General features: G+C 35.2%; 1 pseudogene; it reads right to left on the bottom strand.

Moving 5' to 3' along the window:
- Nucleotides 1-20,667: 20,667 nt before the first annotated feature.
- LOC114736014 (protein DETOXIFICATION 14-like) lies at nucleotides 20,668-22,756 on the bottom strand (annotated as a pseudogene).
- Between the last annotated feature and the right edge of the window lie 1,120 nt (nucleotides 22,757-23,876).

Raw genomic sequence — 23,876 nt, 5'->3', positions numbered from 1 at the left:
ATCACTTGATCGATAAGATTAGTTCAGATTCACTTCTTTTTATCTGTCACTTTGTTACCTTATATGAATTTTAAGTTAGCGATGATCAATCATTTTATCGATCAATGAATTATCGAACAGCTCATCGATTAAAATACTTAACATAAATCTGATTTATACTGAACAGTTATCTGACAGCTTATCGATAATCATTTGATTGATCAGTTGATCGATCAACACACTTAACCAATTTAATCTAACTTTGTTATCATCAAAACCATAATCCTAACACAAGGGTTCATATATGGTGAAGGAAGGGTATAATAAACTAAGAAGTGACAATTGTGGAATTCGGAATAAATTGTGGGAGCTAATTTGGAAGTAGAATGGGCCAGAAAGGATTCGTTGTTTCCTATGGCTTGTGGCTCATGACAGTCTGCATACAAATGCACTGAGATTCAAGAGATGGGGAGCTGAAGGAGCATGTGAGGATTGTGGAAGTTTTGAAACTACTTTACATGCTGTCAGGAATTGCAGGAGGGCTAGTGCAGTTTGGCTAGAAATCTCTAATGACAGTCATATCCAGTCCAATTTTTTCTTTGATCCCCTCATACAATGGCTAATTTCTAACCTTAGTGATAGAAGGAAGGTTAGAGACATACCTTGGTGTATTATCTTCGGTGTCACCACTTGGATTTTGTGGAAGCAAAGGAATGAATTTGTGTTCCAGACTTCACAAAAAATAGGCGGGGCTCTCGTTCATAGAATTTGGTTTCTTGCAGACGAATTTATGAATGCTAAAGGTCTAGTTGTGAAGTCGAATATCAAGACTTTGACTGTTCAAAAGTCGCGGTCTGCTCCAGATTTGGGGTGGATTAAGATCAATTCAGACGATGCTTGTTGTGGTGATCTGGGCTTCGTGAGTTGTGGAGGTGTCCTACGAAATGAGGACGGTGAGTGGATTTGTGGTTTTGCCCAAAGACTTGGCTTTTGTGGCGTGATAGAAGCAGAAAGTTGGGGGATTTTGAAAGGGCTTACCTTGGCTTGGAATAGAGGCTTTCGTAAGATCATCATGGAAACTGACTCTGAAATTTTGGCTAAGCGATTGAAGGGCAAAGAAACTGCTGGTTTCGTTGATGGGGTCCAAAGAGGAATATTGGAGCTCTTGGAACGTGACTGGACTATGAGGATCTGTAAGATTGGGAGAGATCTGAACATTTGTGCTGATGCTTTGGCGAAATGGGGCTTGAAATCCGACAATGTAAGCAAAATCTGGGAAGAAGTTCCAGAGTGGTTGCGTGTTCAATTCGAGAAAGACAAAGGAAGTTTGCTGACTTTGACTCACGGGATTGATGAACGCTAGATGTTTTTGTTCCTTTGGGCCTTAGGCCTCTTTCTTTCACTAAAAAAAAAAAATTCTGAATACCATCCAAGCAGAATTATTTTTATTTAAATTGTGGATATTTTAATTTGTTTTTATTTGCATATAACAAAAGAAAAGTTGCGCTCGAGGATTATAAATACAGGTGCTCAAAATTTTTTTTCCTTGCTAATTAAGTATTCAAACAAGGACTTTTAACCAAATTTTCCTTGAATATATGTGTACACGCATTATGAATTATAATATTTTTTCTTAAAACTTAAAATAATATATTAGACATATAATTTCATTTGGAATATTTTTCAATTTTTAAAATATTTTTAAATTATTATACTTAATTCGTCATTTACCATCACCTGGACCTAATTTTTATGTTCTTATTGTACATATGGGGGGTACCGTAGATGGTTAAAAAGAATACACACACATATATTAATCTGATACTTTTTTCTCTATCATATTTATAAGTAAATTCATTAATTTTTAATTTGAATGTATGGTTTTACCTTTTATTTATTATTATATATTAAATTATTAATTCTCTTAAGAAGTTTATATATTAAATATGAATAAAATTATAAAGTTGTTAAATTTTAAGGTGGAATTAACTATATTTAAAATTTCTATTGATTCCCTTGACAAATTTCTTATTTAATTTTTATTCAAAAGAGAGAAATATATAAGAGAGATGATTATAACTTGCAAGAAAAAACCGTTCTTGAGCTACCTATAATTTTCTTCAATTTTTTAATTCTGTACATGTGTAATCTTTTCTTTATTAAATATTTTAATTTTATTCTTTTAGCATTATTAATTTCTATAACTTTGCCCTGTTGATATTGTTATACTATGTAAGAAAACTAATTATGTTATCAATGTAAAATTAAATGATTTGATATGAAAAGAAAAACTCACAAATACCAAATTTAAAATTGAAAATTATTATCGGAGAAAAAATTTTAAGGAGTGTAGATTTAAAAATTTAATCAATTTAGTACACTTATTAGTATGTGAGAATAAGTTACAAGTAATTTATAATAAGAAGAATCATTTGAGTGGTTCATTAATTATCCGGTACCTGTGCTGTTTTGCCTTGCTTCATTTATGTGAGTAAAGGGAGAGTTGCAATCAAGTCTGAAAGAAGAGATTTAAGTACTCTAAAATCAATGACAACTAAAACGTAAGCAATAATAAATTTTAGTATAGGAAATGACAACTTATTTATATTGCTCATTTATCATTGGGACATTTTGATAATTAAATTCTTTCCTTGAGATCTTATGATAATTCTCCCTATGAGTAAATGCGTATGAATTGAGCGTGGACAGTTGGTAATTCTCCCTCAATAATGAGTTATCAACCAATGAATCTTGCCTGAGGTGTGGAACCAATGTTAAGACTGAGGGTGTTTGGTATAATCACAGTCTTGAGGACTTGCTACAAAATAGAATTAGGCACGAAAGGAAAAGTTTGATAATTGCCGTGTATTGCCTCTAAGGATTGTAGTCCTATATAAACAGAAAAACTGTACAGCACTCCTCTAATCAGGAGGTGACAACACAAAAGCAGAAATATACAATCGTACAATGCGGATAGGAAAGAAAGAATTACAAAGAATTAATTAAATACAATTGGAATATTCTATAATGAAGAATCAGGTAGGGGTCATTGGTTCCTTGTGAGCTTTGGTCTTGGGCTTGCATTGTGACACAACATGACGGAACCTTTGGGCTTTGTCTTGTATTGTATCATCCCCTTCAAATGAGAGGGTAGCATGGACAGACTGAGTTTGCTTATAAGGAAGTGGAATCTGGTTTGACCCAAAGGCTTTGTGAGACAATCTGCTACTTGATCTTTAGTGGGAACAAATTGGACAACTAATCAGTTTGCAGCAATGTTATCTCGGATGAAATGAGTATCAATATCTATGTGTTTAGTGTGAGCATGGAAGACTGGATTGGATGCTAGAGACGTTGCACTTATATTATCACACCAAATTACTATTGGTCTTTGTTGTGATATCTTAAGCTCAGAAAAACAGAGACCGGATCCAGAGTACCTCAATAGCGGTTTGTGCTAGTGCGCGATATTATGATTCTATACTCCATCTTGCTACTACAGTCTACTTTTTAGAGGACCAAGATATCAAGGAATTTCCATAAAACACCAAGTATCCTCCAACAGATCTCTATCATCTGGGCACGCAGCCCAATCTATATCAAAGAAGGCCATAAGATCAAGATGTTTTTAAGCTCGAATATGCAAAGCCAAATTTGCTGTACCACTTAAATATTTGAGTAGTCTTTTTAGTCCTTGCCAATGTAATTCTATTGGCCAGCGGCTACAAACTGACTAAGTTTGCTAATAGAGAAGTTAATATCAGGTCTGGTATTGGTCAAACATTGGAGTGAGCCAACAATCATCCAATACAATTTTGGATCATCAAACTCAGTACTGTCAAACTTTGTTAGTGTGCGTCTAGTAACCATAGGTGTGCTGCAATGACTGAGGTTATTAAAACCACATTTCTTTATCATATCACTAATATACTTTGACTGTTTTACATAGAAACCAAAGGAGTCTCAGGTGACTTCAAAACCAAGGAAGTAATGAAGAGCGCCTAGATCTTTTAGAGAAAATATTGAGTCAAGTTTAGTGATAAACTTACTCATATTGAGTTGATTGCTCCTTGTAACTAGTATATCATCAACATATATGAGAATTAACAGAATCTGATTTGTATCTTGGTAAATGAACAGAGAGGTATCGCACTTGCGGTTAACAACGCCCCAGTTCAGCAAGACATCTCTCAATCTTTGAAACCAAGCACGAGGAGCTTGTTTTAACCCATACAAGGCTTCTTGTAATCTGTAGATATGATGAGGAAATTTTGGATAAGTGAAACCTTCAGGCTGATACATGTATACTTCTTCTTGTAAAACACCATTAATAAAGGTGTTATTTTTGTCTAGTTGATGCCCATCTCGGTTAAAAGAAGCAGCCAGAGTCAATATAACTCGTATGGTATATGGTTTTACTACTAGACTAAAAGTATCATTGAAATCCACTCCAGGTTCTTGAGTGTATCCTTTTGCTACTAGACAGACTTTGTACTTATCCAGGTCTTCATTAGCTTTTAGTTTCTTTTTGAACACCCATTTGTTGCCCACAATATTCAGATGAGCTTATAGGGAACTAGAATCCATGTGTTGTTCTTAATTAACGCATCATATTCTTCCTTCATCACTGTTGTCCATGTTGATGACTTGAGCTCCTCTGCCATAAACTTGGGATCATCACATTGTGATAATTGGGTTATACCAACAAAGGGTAATTTTGGTTTGTAAATCCCAGCCTTAGCTCAAGTGACCATGTGATGCACATTCTAATTTTCTACTTCTACAACTTCAGGTTCTGATAATTTAGATTGAGTAATTTAAGGAGGAATAATGCTTTCATCTTCTTTGGAACACATTGAGCTAGATGTGTCACTATTAGTAGTACTAATCTGGTTACTTTCTTCAATGGAAGAATTAGTGACATGCTGTAGCAAATGAGTGTCAAGAATTGGTCTCTCAATAATGCAAGGATTCGGCTGAGGAGCATTTTTGTTTAGAAAACCACCCACAAAAGTGTTAGAGATAAAAGCCCATGATCCTATATTGATTGTTAGCCTTGATTATAGGAGATTTTAAATGGATGCTTTCCTATCTTATCTACCTAGATTATCTTCTTTGATTCTCGTTCATTAATATTGATTGTAATCACCGGATTATTCTCCTCTTTGTGAGATAACCAGATGCCTATATATTGTAACGCTTTCTTACCAATAAAATAGATGAGTAAATCATTCAGCATTTGAAACATAGTATCAGAACTTCTGGGTTTGATCTAAACTCAGAACCGGTGTGTGCTGGAAACCTCACAGTGAGAGAGAGAGAGAGCTGTTGCGTCACAGTGAGAGAGTGAGAGGCAATACCAGATCTTCGGAAGGAGAAGTGGGTGGACTACACCCCCCTTTAGTCGTCCTCAGAGGCTGCTGATCGGCACTTTCCAGAGCTTTGGTGATTAACAGAGTGGCGCATGAAGCCCACGTGCCACCACTCTCCCTGCACGTGAAATCCACGTGCTGTCACAGTAGAAGATGGACAGCAACGATTTTCCCCCTCTTTTCGGTTCTGTTCAAAGGAACTCAACAAATATGAGAATCCACCCAACAACCCTCATGTTTGGCACTAACTCCTAAACACAAAACAATAGTTCTTCAACCTTTTCCACCTTAAAAGCATCTGAAATAGCGTCTGATTTGTCATCTGCCACTAAAACTCAAACTATGGTAATTAACCATAAACTCAATAGCAGTAACTACCTTCAACCTCTCCCTAATGATCCTACCTTTGACACATGGTTTGCTGAAAATAATAAGGTAATGACTTGGTTATGTAATTCTATGACTCTTGAAATTAGTGAAGGATATCTTCTTGCCAGGACTGCCAAAGAGATATGGGATGCAGCTAAATGCACATATTCCACCTTCGATAATACCACAACCTTGATCCAACTGAAAAAACAACTCAGAGATTTGAAGTAAGATAACTTAACTGTGACCCAATATTATAGTAATCTAATGCGGATTTGGCAACAACTTGATCTCTTTGAAGTTCACCCATGGAAGAATGTTGAAGATGCTCAGTACTATAGGCAAGGTTGAAAAAGAATGGACCATTGAGTTCCTATTAGGGCTTACTGATGCATTTGAGGAAGTAAGAGGAAGAATTATGGCATTAAAACCCCCACCTTCCTTGTTTGAAGTCTTCAATATGGTTAAGTTTAAGGAAACTCGAAGACAACTTACTCAAGGCAGTCAAATTCTTGGGGAAGGATCAGCCTTAGTTATAAAAGGTCTACCATCAGTAGAACAAAATGAAAGGAAGAGCAATCAGTGGTGTAACTATTGCAACAAGAAAGGCCACACCAGAGATGAATACTAGAAATTGCATGGAAAACCACCTAATGGAAAACAGAAACAGTGATAAGATGGAAGAAGCTATCAAGCATCATTTGAGGGGAAAGGAGAAGAGGACAATCGCTTGAGCAAGGAAGAACTGTAAGCACTATGCAGAATCCTTCAAAAGCACAATAAATCAAAAGCAGTTCCTAATGTCAACTTGGTGCAATCAGGTAATTCCATTGTAGCACTTAATGCTATAGTGACTAGTGAAGACACTTGGATTGTTAACTCTGGAGCTACTGATCATATGTCTGGTAACAAATCCTTATTCACAAAAATTAAATATTGTCATGAAAACCTTCAGATGAAAGTGGCTAATGGCATATTTACAAAGGTTGAGGGAATTGGAATTGTTGCTTTATCTGATGATTTGGAAATATACAATGTGTTGTTTGCTCCTGCCCTCACATGTAACTTGATATTTGTGAGCACATTGACTCACAATCACAATTGTCAAGCCATGTTTGATGCTGATCATTGTATTTTTTAGGATTTAACATCAGGGAAGAGGATTGGGATTGCTGTTAAAGAATGGGATAGACTCTATTACCTTGAAGGCACGAGCATCAAGAATAAAGGAGCTAGAAAGGCACTGGTTAGCTTTAAGTCTCATAATACTGATGTACTCTTGTGGCACAATAGGTTAGGCCATCCTAGTTTTAATTATATGAAGCATGTGTTTCCTCATTTCTTCAATAAAGATTCTATTCCATTTCAATGTGAAACTTGCCAAATTACAAAACAAACTCGATCCTTCTATCCTAAACAAACCTATAAACCTACTAGCCCCTTCACAATAATCCATAGCGATATATGGGGACCAGCAAAGATTACAACTTTGAGTCATACGAGATGGTTTGTTACATTTATAGATGATCATACTTGAGTTTCATGGGTTTACATGATGAAGGAAAAATCCAAAGTCCTACAAATATTCAAAACTTTCCATTCCTTTATCAAAAACCAATTTCAAAGCTCTATTAAAGTGTTCCGAAGTGACAATGCCAAAGAATACCTTAGTGGATCATTTCAAGAGTTCCTTGATCAGCAGGGGATTCACTATCAAACCTCTAGTGTTTATACACCTCAACAAAATCGTGTGGCTGAGAGGAAAAACAGACACTTATTAGAGGTGACCTGAGCCCTTATGATGGAACAAAACGTTCCTGATGTGTTTTGGGAAGATGCCGTGTTAACCACTGCCTACCTTATTAACAGAATGCCATCCAAAATTCTTAACTTCCATACCCCTATTCAATAACTTCTCAAAACCTATCCCAACTCACCTCTCATAACTCCCCTTCCCCAAAAGGTTTTTGGATGTGTTGTCTTTGTGTATAAGCACGATGGAGGAAAATTAAGTGCAAAGGCCGACAAGTGTATTTTTCTAGGATAGTCCTCTACTCAAAAAGGCTATAAATTCTATTGTCCCGCTACCAGAAAACTCACCATCTCCAAAGATACTGTCTTCTACGAAGATGATGCTTACTACCCTAAATTACCCATTCAAGGGGAGAACACAAGCATAGAATGGCTAAATGTGGATTCTACACCTAATACACTCACTCAACCACCTCAACCACCAGCCCAACCTACACTCATTCAACCACCTCAACCACTAGTCCAACCAGAAGTTCCAAAACCAGTACATAACCCACCTGAGCCTGCGACCACTGCAAATCCACAAAACACACCCCAAACTGAGGAGATTAATGTTGAAATTGAAACTAGGGAAACTGGAGAGTTGAATCCTAGAACAGATAGAGAAGATGTTCAGTAGGATCAGGAGGACAACAATAATAGTAAAGTCCCTCTCATTCCAAGGCAACACCATGACTCCAACCAAATATCAGATCCTGAAGAGTTGGCATGGCCTATTACACTCAGAAAGGGGGTAAGGACATACAATCAACATCCTATTCAAAGATTTGTCTCATATGGCTTTATCTACTAGAATGCAGAACTTTGTGGTGAATAGCTCACAAATCAAAGTTCCATTTACATTTCAACAGGCCATGGCTAACCCTAACTGGAAACAGGCAGAAGAAGAAGAGTTGAGAGCCTTAAAAGAAAACAACACATAGGAAGTCACAACTCTTCCCAAAGGCAAGAAACCAGTAGGGTATAGGTGGATTTTCACTCCCAAGTTTAATCCTGATGGAAGCATAAACAAATACAAAGCCAGGTTGGTTGCAAAAGGGTACATCCAAACTTACGGAATTAATTACCAAGAAACTTTCACACCAGTGACAAAATTCAACACTATTAAAGTACTCTTGTCTATTACTACCAACTTAGATTGGTCTCTACATCAATTAGATGTAAAGAACGCATTCCTAAATGGAGACTTAGAGGAGGAAGTGTACATGAAAATCCTTGAAGGAGTATTAGCTTCACACAATTCAGTTTGCAAGCTTAAGAAATCTCTATATGGGTTGAAGCAATCTCCGCGAGCTTGGTTTGATAGATTTGCTGAAGCTGTCAGAAAGTTAGGCTATAGCTAAGGACAAGCTTATCATACTTTGTTTGTCAAGCATGATAATGGAGGAGTAGTTGTCCTAATTGTGTGTGTAGATGACATAGTCATTTCAGGGAATGATGAGGAATCTATCGTCCAACTAAAAAAGGCCTTAGCGAAAGAATTCTAGGTAAAGGACCTAGGACAAATGAGGTATTTCCTCAGAATGGAAGTAGCAAGAACTAGAAAAGGTATCAATGTGTCTCAGTGAAAGTATACATTGGATTTGCTCCAAGAGACAGGAATGCTTGGCGCAAAACTAAATAAAACCCCCATGGAAGATTCATGTAATCTTGAAGTCAAACCAGAAGGAGTACCAGTTGATTCTGAAAGGTACAGAAGACTTGTGGGAAAGCTGATATACTTGACTCATACTAGACCGGACATTAGTCATTTGGTTGGAGTAGTAAGCCAGTTCATGCACCAGCCTCAGGAAGAGCACATGGAGGAAGTGTACAGAATCCTAAACTACCTCAAACTCAACCCCGAAAGAGGAATCTACTTCAAAAAGGGAAGCGTAAGGAATATAGAAATCTACACAGATGCCGATCATGGGAGGTCTATAGATAACAAAAGATCAATTCTAGGGTATTGCATCTATGTTTGGGGAAATCTTGTTACCTGGAAAAGCAAGAAACAAATAGTGGTGTCTAGAAGTAGTGCTGAGGAAGAGTTAAGAGCAATGGCCCTTGGGGCGTGCAAGGGAATCTGGCTAATCAGACTTTTGAAAGAGCTAAAGATTCCATATGAAGGACCACTAAATCTGTGGTGCGACAACAAAGCAAGCATTAAGATGACAAGGAATCCAGTATATCACAATCGGACGAAGCATGTGGAGATTGACAGGCACTTTATTAAAGAAACGATAGAGGGTGGCATCATTAATTTGGGCTATGTATGTCCAGCAGATCAAATAGTAGACATCATGACCAAACCTCTAGCCAGAATCATGTTTGAAGGGCTTCGAAGCAAGCTGGGAATGATTGACATATAATCTCCAGCTTGAGGGGGAATGTTAGAGATAAAAACCCATGATCCTATCCTGATTGTTAGCCTTGATTATAGGAGATTTAAATGGATACTTTCCTATCTTATCTGCCTAGATTATCTTCTCTGATTTTGGTTCATTAATATTAATTGTAATCACCAGATTATTCTCCTCTTTGTGAGATAACCGGATGCCTATATATTGTAATGCTTTCTTATCAATAAAATAGACAAGTGAGTCATTCAGCATTTGAAACAAAAAAAGAAACTCATAATCATTAAAAATAACATGTCGAGAAATATAATTCTCCTATGAGCATTCATGCATTTATAACCCTTGTGTGCTGTACTTGATCCAAGATAAACACATTTTTCACTGTGAAACTATAGCTTGTGTTTATTGTATGGTCCCAAGCATGGAAAACAAGAGCAGTCGAAAGTATGAAGATCCTTATAGTTTGGGGTCTTTCCATAATGCTCATGATATGGAGACTGGTTATGCAAAACAGGTGTTAGTAATCTGTTAATAAGAAACGCTACCATAGCAAAAGCTTCCCACCAATAGTAAATCGACATGTGTGCTTGGGCTAACATAGTCAAACCCCTTGTGTGCTGCACTATGTTCATTCAGCACATTAACAAAATTTCTATATTCTTTTCCCCAATCACTTTGTAGAATTTTGATTCTGGTATTAAACTGATTTTCCAGTAGTTTCTTATACTAAATAAATGCATTAAGAGCTTCTGATTTAGCTTTCAAAGGATAAATCCACATGAATCTACCATAGTCATCAACGAAGTCAATATAAAACTCAAAACCAATTGAATGTATTGGTGCGAGACCCCACAGATCAGTGTGGACCAATTCTAATGGGGCTTTTGCTCGAGAATCAGACAATTTAAAAGGCAAAGCATAAGATTTCCCAAACTAGCATGAATCACAAAAGCTCAAAGTTTCATTAGAGGCAAACTTCACATTACAACTGCTTAAAACATTCTTAACTACGTTTACTGATGCATGTCCTAATTTCCTGTGCCAAGTGTCTAACACTGATAAAAGAGCAACAGGTTTATTGAATTCAAAACTTCCTAAAGTATGCCTAAGACTTGGTGAAGTTGCCATATGATAGAGACCATTAGCTTTCTTCCTTTAAGTAGTACCTTGCGTGTCCCCTTGTCCTTCACAACACAATCAAAAGCATCAAATTTCACAATCACATTGTTATCATTAATTAACTTAGCAGGGCTGTATAAGTTCTTTTTAATTCCAGGAACAACAAGAACTTTATTGAGAGAGAGAGAGTTTTGGGAGGATCAGAATCACATTTGATAGAACCAGAAACCATATTATGAATTCTCAGTTTATTTCCATTTCCAATGTATATATTACCTACTGCATTAGCAGAAGGAGTACCTTGGTTGTTCACATCTTAATGAGTGATATGGTTAGTGGCTCCACTATCCATATACAGCTTGGGTCGTCCATTGTGTCAGGCACAGCAATAAAGGTAGTAGCAGGAGCACCAGTATGAGCATTGTGGTTTCTCTCTCTAGTATTGTAGTTTCTGTCATACTTGTAAAAACAGGTTGTTGCACCATGACCCACTCAATTACATAGCTGACAGGTAGGACAATTGCCAGAACGTCCTAAATGACCTCTTCCACGTCCTCCTCTGGTGGACGTTGCCTATTGTTTCTCCATAAAGGTCAAGAGCCATGGCTAATAGTGAGACCAGGAAAGGCTTGAGTAACATTAGTGGTGCTTCAGACAAACTCAAGACGTCTTTCAAATGTGAGTAGCTGAGACTGGAGTTCTATCCATGAAACATTCTCTCTATTTGAGAGCAAGACAATGATGGACATATACTTTGCATCTAAACCTATGAGAGTTTGCAAAACCAGATCATTAGTAGGTAAAGGTGAACCAGCTAAAGCCAGATCATCAGAAATGCTCTTCATTCGATTGAGGTATTCCTCCATGGTCATGGTGTTTTTCCTAGTTCGTTGCAGCTTATTGCGGAGCAGGGTAATTTTGGAGCATGAATGAGTTCCAGCCAGGTCAGTAGCTGCACGCCACAGTTGTGATGAAGTCTTGCAATGCAAAACTTAAGACATGACCTCAGTTGTCATGGTTGATAGTAGCCAACCAAAAATGAGCTGATCGTTCATGATCTATTCTTCGAACTGCAGGTTTACGCGAACATTGTCACCTTCAGGAATGAACTCTAGTGGCTCGGGTTTTGTACCCAACACGTAGCCATCAAGTCAATGACCTCTCAGAATAGGCAAACCTAGTGAATGCCAATGGAGGTAGTTGGTTTTGTCCAACTTGACAGAACCAGCTTGGTTGAGGTTGCTTAGTAACGGAATAGTCTTGATGGTGACTTGGGGGCTGTGGCATTTTCAGCAGCATTGCTGGAAGGTGATGAAAAAATATTTTCAGAGGATGTCACCATGACGTTCACGTCGCTCTGATACCAAAACAAAATTAGGCACGAAAGGGAAAGTTTGATAATTACCGTGTATTGCCTCTAAGGACTGTGGTCCTATATAAACAGAAAAATTGTACAGCACTCCTCCAATCAAGAGGTGACAACACAAAAGCAGAAATATACAATCGTACAATACAGATAGGAATGAAAGAATCACAAAGAATTAATTAAATATAATTGGAATATTCTAGAATGAAGAATTAGGTAGTGGTCATTGGTTTCTTGTAAGCTTTGGTCTCAGGCTTGCATTGTGACACAACATGACAGAACCTTTGGGCATTGTTTTGTATTCTATCACTACATACACTCAGGGACTGCTCGAAAATCAAAGCGATGTGGCTATGTATTATTGAACCAAGCTACATTGGGTGGTTCTTTAGCTCTAACGTTTAGGACTGGTGTAGTATGAATTTAAAGATAAAAGTAGGGAAGGAAATGCACAATGGCAAGAACTATTTTCCATTGTGTGTTGGCTTCTTTGGAAACATAGGAATGAAAAGATGCTTGATGATAGAAGCACCAATACACACGTGATCCTTGGCCTTGAAAAGCCGGTCCCAACAAGCTTTGAAACAGTGAAAATCCAATTCAAGCATACTGATATTCATGAAGCAAAAAAAACACACCTCCTTACAATCTATCTGGAGAATGGAAAGGGGGTTATTGTTCGGGTGGATGGAGCCTACTCTCATTACACTGGGAGAGTAGGATGTGCAGGAACCATCAAAGATTCTTAAGGAACTGTTCTTAAAGCATTTGTGCTATCTATCAATGACAGAGATCCCCTTTTTGCTGAACAATGGGCTCAAAAGAGCTTGCGAAAGGGGACACAGAAGACTTTGTCTTCTTTGACTCTTTGGAGGCGATATAACTGATTAAGGATGGAGATAATGACCTCCATGAGAATTGGGTTTTAATTAAAGAATGATGCAACATGATTCAAAGGGGATGGTTTCTCATTGAGGACCTCCATGCTTTTAAAATCATGATTAAATTGTACTACCTTCGATCATTAATATAAGAGCTAGTTGACTAATTTAAGTAGATTAAGAAAATTTGTTAAATTAGTTATTTGTAACAAATATGTATTATCATTTCTAAAATACTCTTACTAATCATTTGTATGAGCTAAAACTACCATCTGACTGAATTTTTAATATGTATAATTATTACAAGGACTAGATTGGAAAAATAGATAAATATAAGAGACAAAGTGGATTGGGGTCTTATATTTAGGATCAAATTGAAAGTCAAACTAGCTCTTATATTAATTATCGGAGTTAGTATAATGGTTAAAATTCCATTAGAAGAGTGAAAAAAAAAGCATTAGTATCTCCAATAGTCCAATCCTTTTTATAAGATCTAATTAAATGAATTGCATGGTTTAATAAAGCTGTTAATATTAATTAAAAGTAATGAATAGGTAAGGAATATATATTTTTCCAAATATATCCTTATTTATTAGAGGATGGGTGAGAAAGAGAAATAGTATAAAAATAATGCAATCTATTAAAGGTAAAATTGGTAAAAATGTACTACTAGTTAATATTTAGATAATCTCAAATTGCTTTTTTTTGGACTAGACAAACTAAATCTTATAAAAAGGATTGGACCAATTCAAAAATTTGGATGTTATAGAATGGATCGGATGGAGTGTAAAAGAAGTTTAAAGTATACTTTCATTCCTCTAGGTATGCATTAGTGACAATTTAGCCATTTAAGAATTAAGGACTAAGTTATACTAAGTCAAAATTTATGAACTAAAACACATACAAGAGATTTAAAACTTTAAGAACCAGCCGATTAATTTTTCCCATTTTTAAACTACAAGATGTTTTGGAGAAAAGAGAACTTTTTTTACTACATTTATTCAAAATTGTCCACAATGATGGTATAATAGTTAAATGTGAGTTGGGGTTGGGGTGATATTAATTGAAGGGAATTTTCAAAAGTCTAAACTTAATTTGTATGCACAAATTTGTCAAAAAAAAATGTCTTGTAATATGAATCGAAGGAAGCATAAATAAGCCTTTCTTTTATTTTTATTTTTCATAAAAGATTCAAAGAATGTTTTAGTCATTGGGTTAAGCAGTATCAAGATCCTGATATTATTTTTTAGATTTATCTAGCACCCTAAGCTTATTTATATTGGATTTAGTACTTTGATGTTATTTTCTTGATACTTTTAACACCTTAATTTTATTTGTAGCGCATTTAGCAACTTGATCTAAGTATTATTTTTTTTTAAAAAAAATACTACTTTTGATCCTTAATATAATAGCTAGTTGGGGGTTAGATTCAATTCCAAATATAATAACTTAATTTACTTTGTATTTCAAATTATATTTTTTTTTCAAAATATTCCTATTAGTTCTCACCAAGGAGTAGTTCCAACTATATATGATAGTGGGGAGAAAACAAGTCATGTTTAATTTGTTAGAAATAACCAACTTAACTATTTATTTAATATTCTTAAATTAGTTATCAAGCTCTTATATTACCTCTAGTCTTGAAAAGGACCACAAGTAACGAATGTTATTATTTAGAAAATATTTGTTTAATTCAATATTACTAGAAAAACACCCTTTTACACCACCTAATCTACGTCAGTTATTACGCTAACGGTGTAGTAAATGAGATGGTGGCATTGTTGCAAATAATGATACAATATTTAAACCCAATTATAATAATGCTCGGTGTGATTATTACTTTTCGCATCGAATGTTAACCTAACCAGTGTAATATTAATTAAATGACATCGATAATTATAAACAACTAGTATTTTTAATCTTTATATCGACTTATCTCTTGCCTTTCTGTTTTCATAAAGTAATTCGAACTCGAACGGTTATCAATCATGTCTTGTCACCATCTATTTAAGCTTAGAAGCCAACTATCCTTCTCATTTTCCATCTTCTTTGTCTTCTACCACCGATAAGCCGTAAAATTCTGAAATGGCAGAAAAACCATCCCGACTCATTCTCCATCTTTCCCTCCTCACCCTCTCTACCCCCTCCCCTGCCTCCCTACTGCACCCTACTCCTCCCTTGCCTCCCCCTCCTCTGCCTCATCTCAACTAGCTACTTCAAAGAGAAATGGTGATTGATCTGCTACTTAATGGCCCATCTCAACGCCCTCAACAACAAGGTCAACCTCCTACTCAATGACAGGCACATCAAGTAGGATGACATAGATGACCCCTCTGCTGTCTCCTCCTTGTTGTTGATGAAGAAGCCTCCTCTTCCTCCTCCGACTATTAGTTTTTTAAAAATGTAGTCTTTTTCTTTTTTTACAAAAAAGTAAAGGCGGCCTCTACGCCTCCCACCAAATATAAATATATAATGATATTTTATGATGATCTTGTGTTGTTCCTTTGTTTTAACGCGTTTTATATTCTCTAATCTTTAATAATGAACCCTAAAATTAGTAAAAATGTCGCCTTCTATTTTTTTGGTCAGCTAATTTAAAGAAAGTAAAGAATTGGTAATGATTAATATTTAAAATTTACACCGGTTATCTTGTGTTAGATGTAAAATGAGTTTTCAACACTAGTTTCTGTGTCAACCAGTGTTAAAATTTTACCCTAACTACACATAAGGCCCTTATGCCCTCAGTTTTGTGGTCTCAGAATACGAAAATGTGCAATCTCACCTTTAGTGCTATGTGGAGATGGGGTAGAGTGCTCAAGTCATCTTCTGTCACTCAATATCATCATCACCATTCATTGCCTTCACCTTTCTAGTCTTACCATAGGTATCATCGTCATTGTTTTATTCTCCCACTGAGTTATTAGTCTGAATCCTACTACAAATCTTTTTTTGTTCAAGATCAACTTTGAATTTGTCTATTAAATTTTGCAATAAACTATCTGAGGCTTGAACCATCATCCCCGTATTTAGTTCATTAAAGTGGATGAGGAACTCTGCCAAGTATTTTTCATTTAAGTATGATTAGCTCTAAGTTGCATTACCTTGAATGACCAAATACTTGTTAGAGATCTAGTGCATCCTTGCAAAAAGAACTAGCCTTCATTTTCTTTCTCCTCGTCAACCATTGGCACATAACTTATTTTCCTTTGTCTTCTTTCTCCCTAGTGAGCTATTTTTCAAAAGTCTAATATTAGTTGGTTCTTAACAACTAGACTGGTTGGCGTTTTCACAGTTTCTTTTATTTATGGCAAAACAAATTCAGTCATCAGAAGAACTAGCTAATATAAGAAAATTAAAAAAAAAGGGTCTACTTCTTAGACTACTGATCTAAGAAGTGGATTTTTTTTTAATTTAAATTTTCAATATTTACATTGGTTAGTACAATAACTACTATTGATATCATAGTTTTCTATACTGGTTTCAAAAAGTGTGGACTTTTAATAGTTCCTATTTTCATACTAGTCTCTTTTTTATGTCAAATGCCCATTCTAATTGGCATAAAAGACCTTTACTCTAGTAGTGCAATGTTACAAATACAATAAATGAATTACGTTGTCTTTATTTCAGTTATGCCTTTTGCGTGTTTAAGTTTTTTTTATCCTTAATTAGTGTTTGTTTTTGGCCTTGGCTTCGATTTTCTCTCTTTTCCATGGTAAGATTTTTTGACTTTTTATGAGGCATTTTTGTCTTTTCGAATTGGATGGGAACTTTATTGATCAAAACCACGTATAAATTGTTGTTTTTGTTATATATATGTTTTGCAGAGTTTATTATTTAATGATAGAGCACTTTACGACTTGTCTTGCATTTTTTTTTTAGACATTAATTTGGCTTTAAGAGTACGTTTTTTCTCCTTTTCTCTAATTTTTTTTCACGTGAATTGGATGGGATTAATAACCATTAGAGAAAATGATTAAAAAATAAAAGTGATGCAGACTTTTTTACCTCATGAACATTGATGATGGGGACTTAAAAATATTTTTGTGGGAAAATCGCAAAAGAAAAGCTTAAAAATTAAAAAATTGCATACAGGGAATTATTCATAAAAATTGTTGTCACTTGCTTATTAATCTACTTTCTTTCTAAAATCTTGTAATACCCGTTTGAGTTAAAATCAGTCGGTTCGGAAAGTTAAAATGGGTCGGTGTGGGTTCAGTTGCTAATAAATTCGTTACTGATAATCATCCTTTATCATGTTTCATTTCCCAAGTCTTTAGTATATCCGTTCAAAATGACGCCCCATTTGCATTGATTACCATGTCCTTTTCTTTTCACATTACTAATAATCATCCTTTGTCATGTTCCATTTCCCAAGTCTTCAATGTATCCATTCAAAAGGACTCCCCTTTTGCATTGATTACCGCGTCTTTTCCTTTTCAATACAATTATGTTTCTGAATCAATATGATTAAATGGCTGCCTTAGAATAATCATGGAGCCTTTCCAATATGCAGCCGGTCTTCATTTGCTTTATCGGTCAATTTGAGTCGTCGCTGTTATGAGGTGAAGCAACTTTATTGTCTTGTATTATTCACCTGCGAATAGTAGTTGTCTTCTTCTGACGACTATTATGCTGCTCTTGGACTAAATTCGCCACTAGCGAGGAAATTAAAATGGCTTATCAAATGTTAGCTCGCCAGGTATCAACCTTAACTTGGGAGGGGGGATTGGGATTCTTCATTTCACATGGCACTACTACTAGGCTCTAGAAAAGGTATATATCATATTCATTGGTACTGTGCTTAAAAGTGATTGGATCATTTATGGTAGAAATAATTACATTTTCTGACTACATAATTGATTGATATTGTTGAATCATTTTCTTTTCTGGCAAGGAAAAAAAGAATCGTTTTCTAACTTCATTTCTCTTTGCTCATTTTATCATTCCTTTCTTTGCGTTAAATCTAGAATGATTGTTAATCTTTGGCTGTTAATCTTTCTTAAATATAAATATAAAATTAATCCCTTGTACCTCAACATTCCTAATTTTGTTTGCAAATCTAATCCAATCTCTATTTATCTTGTGGTGTTTCAAGCTCTTCTCCTTTTTTTGGTTGGTGAACAGGCAAAGCCCAGATTACAAACTACAAGTTGTTCTTCTCCCTTTAAAAGCTAGATATATAGAGATGTTTTTGTGGAAGAGACCTCCCCAAGTATGTGTCAATCCAAATCATTCACTGAACTCAAAGGTAGTGCAAGTATTGGGTTTTGTGGCTGTAGGGTTTTGTTGAAGTACCAATAGCTATTGAGATAACTTGAGAATTTCTCTTCAATTTGATGACTGAAGATGGTAAGTGAAGACGTGGGAGTTGCGACGTGCTAACTCTGAATATATATGTGGTATGTAACCTATTTGTTTTACCTTTTGATGATTTCGTGTGCATAATATTTTCAAAAATTAATAAAAGTGAGGTGTTTTTACCTTTCAATTAAATATAATGTTATCAATTACACAGTAACATAAAGAAGAAAAAATCATGGCTAAGTTACATACACATGCAGCCCACACACATTAGCAAATGTTATTATTCCGTCCAATTACCTATTCAATCATGCTAACAAATATTTTTCCTGTCATGATGTTTTTTCTTATAAAACCTTTATTAACACAATATTACTTTGTACATTATAATATTATGCATTGATTGCATTTTTTCATACATTGAATTATAAGCCATTTACCTTAACATACATTTATTCTTCTGCCAAATTAATATGTATTTTTAATTTGTGCATAATATTTGGTCCTCATTAACAAGCAAAACTATTAAAATTAATATAATTAGAATTAGAATATAACATCTGACTGGATAAACCAACCCATGCATGGCATGGGGAGAAGTTTCTAGTTGTTGTCAAAACTCATACTAATATTCTAATCAGTCCCTATTTGCAATTTTTTAATTTCTAAGGTGCTTTTTGCAATTTTTCCTATTTTTATTTCCTTATTTTTAAATTTTTTTTAAGCTGAAATTCAACTTTTTGACTTCAAATCAACCGCCAATTATATATATATATATATATATTTTTTTTGGAGTAATGGACTTTTTCAATTTTATACTCCCCATATATATTAACACCATTGCTCCCCCCACTGCTACAGTCACAAGTGTGAGGGAGTTTTGGGATGCTGATGGCAAAATGACAATTGTTGGGATGTGACAATTGACCATAGAAGCTGGATAAGTCATGAAAAAATATTATTTATAACATTTGACGTATTTTTAAATTAAAGAGGTAGACACTAATCTTAAATAGGATTACTTCTATAAGGGGATACATGTACTTAGCCAAAAAAAAAAAAAAGACACTAACAGCCTAAATTTACAAGTGAGATCAAACTTACAATTTCCTACTTAATTAGAAGTGCATTATGCCACTTGGTATGACAACATTTGACATTTTGTCCATGCCCCATTGTTCCAAGGAAAAATTGGTAAAAAATCTCTAGTTGAAAATTTAATTGGTTAAAAAGACCTGAATTTGAACAAATGCAACTATGATCTGTTAGTGCAACATATCTTCCGCTGTGTGCAATATATCATCAATCATGTGCAACAATTATCAATACATAAGTCATTTGCACACAATGGAAGATATGTTGCACACGGCGAAAAATATGTTGCACTCATGGATCATACTTGTATATGTTAAAATTCATGTCCTTTTAGCCAATTAAAATTTCAAACAGGGATTTTTTTTACCGATTTTCCTTGTTCCAAATTATTACAATTTTGACTTAAATTTTTTCATTGAATATGCCAAATAAGTGGTGTGGACGATTCATAATATATATATATATATATATATATATTTATATGCATATGGTTTTCATTTTCTTTGTTTGTTTTTTTTCCTCTTTTAAATCCCAAATATTTCCAACGTTTAGGTATCATTGGTGGTCTAATAAATACTGTGAGCCTCTGCATTTTATTCCTTGCATTCATGTGTGTGTGTGTGTGTGTGTGTGTGTGTGTGTGACAGGATCCCAAGCTTGACGGGAAAATGCTGTCTTTCTACCTCTCCTTTCTGTTTTTTTCTTTGGCCCCTAACTCCCACCATCTTTACATTTGCTTTCTGCCTGTTTAATATTTTGGCTTCTGCCTTGACTTCGTCTCCTATTATCTGGTTTTCTCAATGTTGTATCGGAAGTGGGATTAATCCAACTGGTTAAAGTAAGGGTCCACTTTAACTGCTTCCTTCCTCTTTCGAATATCCCTGTAATGGGCAATGTAAAAGAATGATTTTTTTTTGTTACTATTTAGGCCAAAAGTAATAGACAAATAAAAGCGATGCAAACAAGAAAAAGAGCCACACAATTAAATTGATGTTGATATAGGTATGACTCCATTATAAAAATAACTTGCTTGATCAAATTAAAACATTTTCTTTTTCTGCCGAAGTTTTCTGCAATATCCTCTCCCTGGCTCGTCTTGCCTGCAAATTCAAACTCTCACAATGAGAACAACTCCAATAAGCACTACATAAATGTCGAAAAGTTCTCGCAAAATGTACAAAATGATCTGATCAAAAGTGAAAAATTTTAGTTCCAAATTTGAAGATGAATTGGAGTGGGCTATTATTGGAAAGAGAAGAACAAACCTCTTTTGTCCAATCGGTACAACTTAATATGATCATGAGCACAATCACTTGGCAGATTGTACCAGTCGTTATTCCCAGCCAAAGGCCTTTTGCTCTCATGTCTAACCAGAAACCCAAGATTGCCGCTAGTGGAATGCCAACAACATAATAAGCTCCAAAATTCACATATGCCCCTCTATGCTGCCACCCACTTCCCCTAGCAATCCTTATTTTCGACAAGAAAAAGAATTCATAGCACAACAATTATCTAAGTTTGACTATAATAAGAATGTATTCGTCTTTTGAATGGTATTGGATTGAAAGATTTTACCAGTTGTGGCTTGTAAGGAGTCCATAAAAGAAGACAAAACTAAGAGAGGAGCAATTTCTGTGACACAGTGGATCACATCTGGCTCATTGCTAAAAACATGACCTAAAACATTCCGACTTGCAAAAATGATTGAGCTCACTAGCTATAAGAGCCTCACAGGTTGCCAGAATCCTCGAAGAAAAGGCAAATCTAGCCACCTGTGGACGCGACTTCCAGCTCCTAATGCATTTGAAACTCTTGCACTGAAAATAAAACACCGATCACAAAGTCACCAATATTTACAAGTCATGATCTATATTATTGGAGACTACTATTGTAAACGAATTCAATGATGAATATATTATGTGATACGAACCTCGCTGCTGAACCAATTGATTCTGGTATCGAATAGATTGTAACATTCATTGAAACATTGTCCACAAAGCTCAAAATCTGTATACCATACGGCTGAAATTGAAGTTTCAAGCTCTGGGTTTGGTCGTAGAAGACCAGCAAGCAATGTAGTCACCTCATATGATCACCATTGGAGGCTGGAATGATCAATCACCAATATCTATATCAATAAAAATATCCAAGGTGTAATATAAATTGTAGAGGAAGACATATTATTCAAGTGGGGAAGAATAATACCAAGCCATTATAGCCGAGGGAATTGAATAGCAAAATGAAAGAACTCTCCAATGCCCTGGAAAAGCTCCATGGAAATTGGAACCCGAGTCTTTGCACAAGAATCAGAGAATTTCATATATAAAGCAAGTAAGATCACATTCAACCAGTATGAAATACCAATGGCAAACCCTCCTCCAAAACGACCCATTCCAGATTTAAAAACTAATGCCCAACAGCAAGCTACGTGGAAGCAGATGATAAATGAAGAAGAGAGAACAAGAGGAGTGATCAAACTCTGCATAAGATAGTATCGAACTGGTGCTTGAAGCATTGCGGACCCACAGAGGGCGGGAATCAAACAAACTGCAAATTCGCATGCTTCATGTGCAATTAAAGGATCTTGGCCAAGTAGAGCCAACAGCTTCCCCAAGATAAGCCACAGAACACGGAGAGGAAGACAACATAGAATAAGACAGCAGATGCCAGTTTGAATTTGAACACCAAAAACTTCTTATATTGCTTTGCTCCGTGGGCTTGACCACATAACGTTTCAAGTGCAGAAGACAATCCAAACTAGGGATTACACAATACAAAATGCAATTTTTAGGTATCTATCATGCAAAAGTATAAAACTCCACAATACAAAATGCAATTTTGTAATTGTAGAGCAGCAAGTAAGAGACTTACTATGACACTAAAGCCAGTGACAGCGCAAAGTGAAATGGCAACCCCAGTGCTGGATTGAGCAAGTTTTCCCAAGTGACCCACCATCATCAAAGCGATGGTTTGCAGAAAGAAGGTCGAAGAATTCACAGCCACCATAGGGCCTGCCAAACAGCAAACTGTTTTCACTTCTTTTGAAAGCACACGCCATGTTATGGGTAGATGACCCTCTTCGTTCACCACATCTATGTTTTTCTCCAAGAGACCGGCTTCCATTGTCCTTCCTCTATGTCTTATTTGAAGGCACTTGTCCGAACCTTAATTAAACTGCAGGAGAGATACCAACTCGGGCTTTTAATCCGCGTTTCATTGTTAAGTGGAAAATGATTCGAAATCATCATGGCTAAGTTATTATATTTTTATACTTACATATGCATTAAAATAAAATATTATATATAAAATTTTTTTTTTAATAATAATGAGATTGGATAAAGAGAAAAATGTTAAGTATAGTCATTGTTGAATGGCATAAATAAATATAAAACAACTTTATTTTCCGGAAAGTGACATAAAGGAAAAAAAACCTGGGGCGGGAATTATTTGAAGAGAAGAATTTAGAATTCATATATCCATGTGAGTTTAATTTTGGGACCATTGCAATAAGCTTCCTAGAAAGAAAAATATTCACAAAAAAGTCTCCTAACAACTGAGTAATCATAATGGTAAGTTCTAGTGCAATAAATAACTAACAGATTTTAATTGTTCACTTGTTCTTGAGACTTTTTAATAATTATCTTCTTTCTTTGGGATCTCACAATAATTCTCCCTTTAATATTCTATTTTTAATATTTCTAAAGAACAAATTTATAATTATTAAAAAATTTATTTATAAAAAACGTTTCTTTTCATATATTATAATTTCAGGTTGCCTGAAAATGTTAACAAATAAATGTAGTTAAGTCTTGGATTCCCACAAAAATTATTGATCCATGTTCATTCCTATACCTTCCTCATCTCTCGCATAAATACTAACAAAAGGCCAATAGGTAGGAATTACAATTAGAAATAATAAATTTTAAAAATCCATATATCTGCCACTAATTCAAAATGCCTATAGCTGGCGACTTGATTATTGATTACCGTCAGAAAATCAATCAAATGCTTTAATATATAACTCACCCACACCGTACAGATCCCAAACTAATTTATCGATTTGAATCTTTCTTTCTAACCTAAAAAAAAAAAAATAATTAGAGTTTTAACTCCATTATCAGAAACTATCTTAACTCCATTATCAGAAACTATCTCAAATTTTTACCCCCGTCACCTAGTCACTCGTTGAAATGGGTGGGTCCCACTACCAAACTGATAATTAATGAGGCTTACTATTTTTTCC

This window comes from Neltuma alba, unplaced genomic scaffold (assembly GCF_004799145.2).
Source record: "Neltuma alba isolate B1F8T4 unplaced genomic scaffold, ASM479914v2 tig00002720_pilon, whole genome shotgun sequence".
NCBI lineage: Eukaryota > Viridiplantae > Streptophyta > Magnoliopsida > Fabales > Fabaceae > Neltuma > Neltuma alba.
This window is presented reverse-complemented; position numbering and strand designations above follow the sequence as displayed.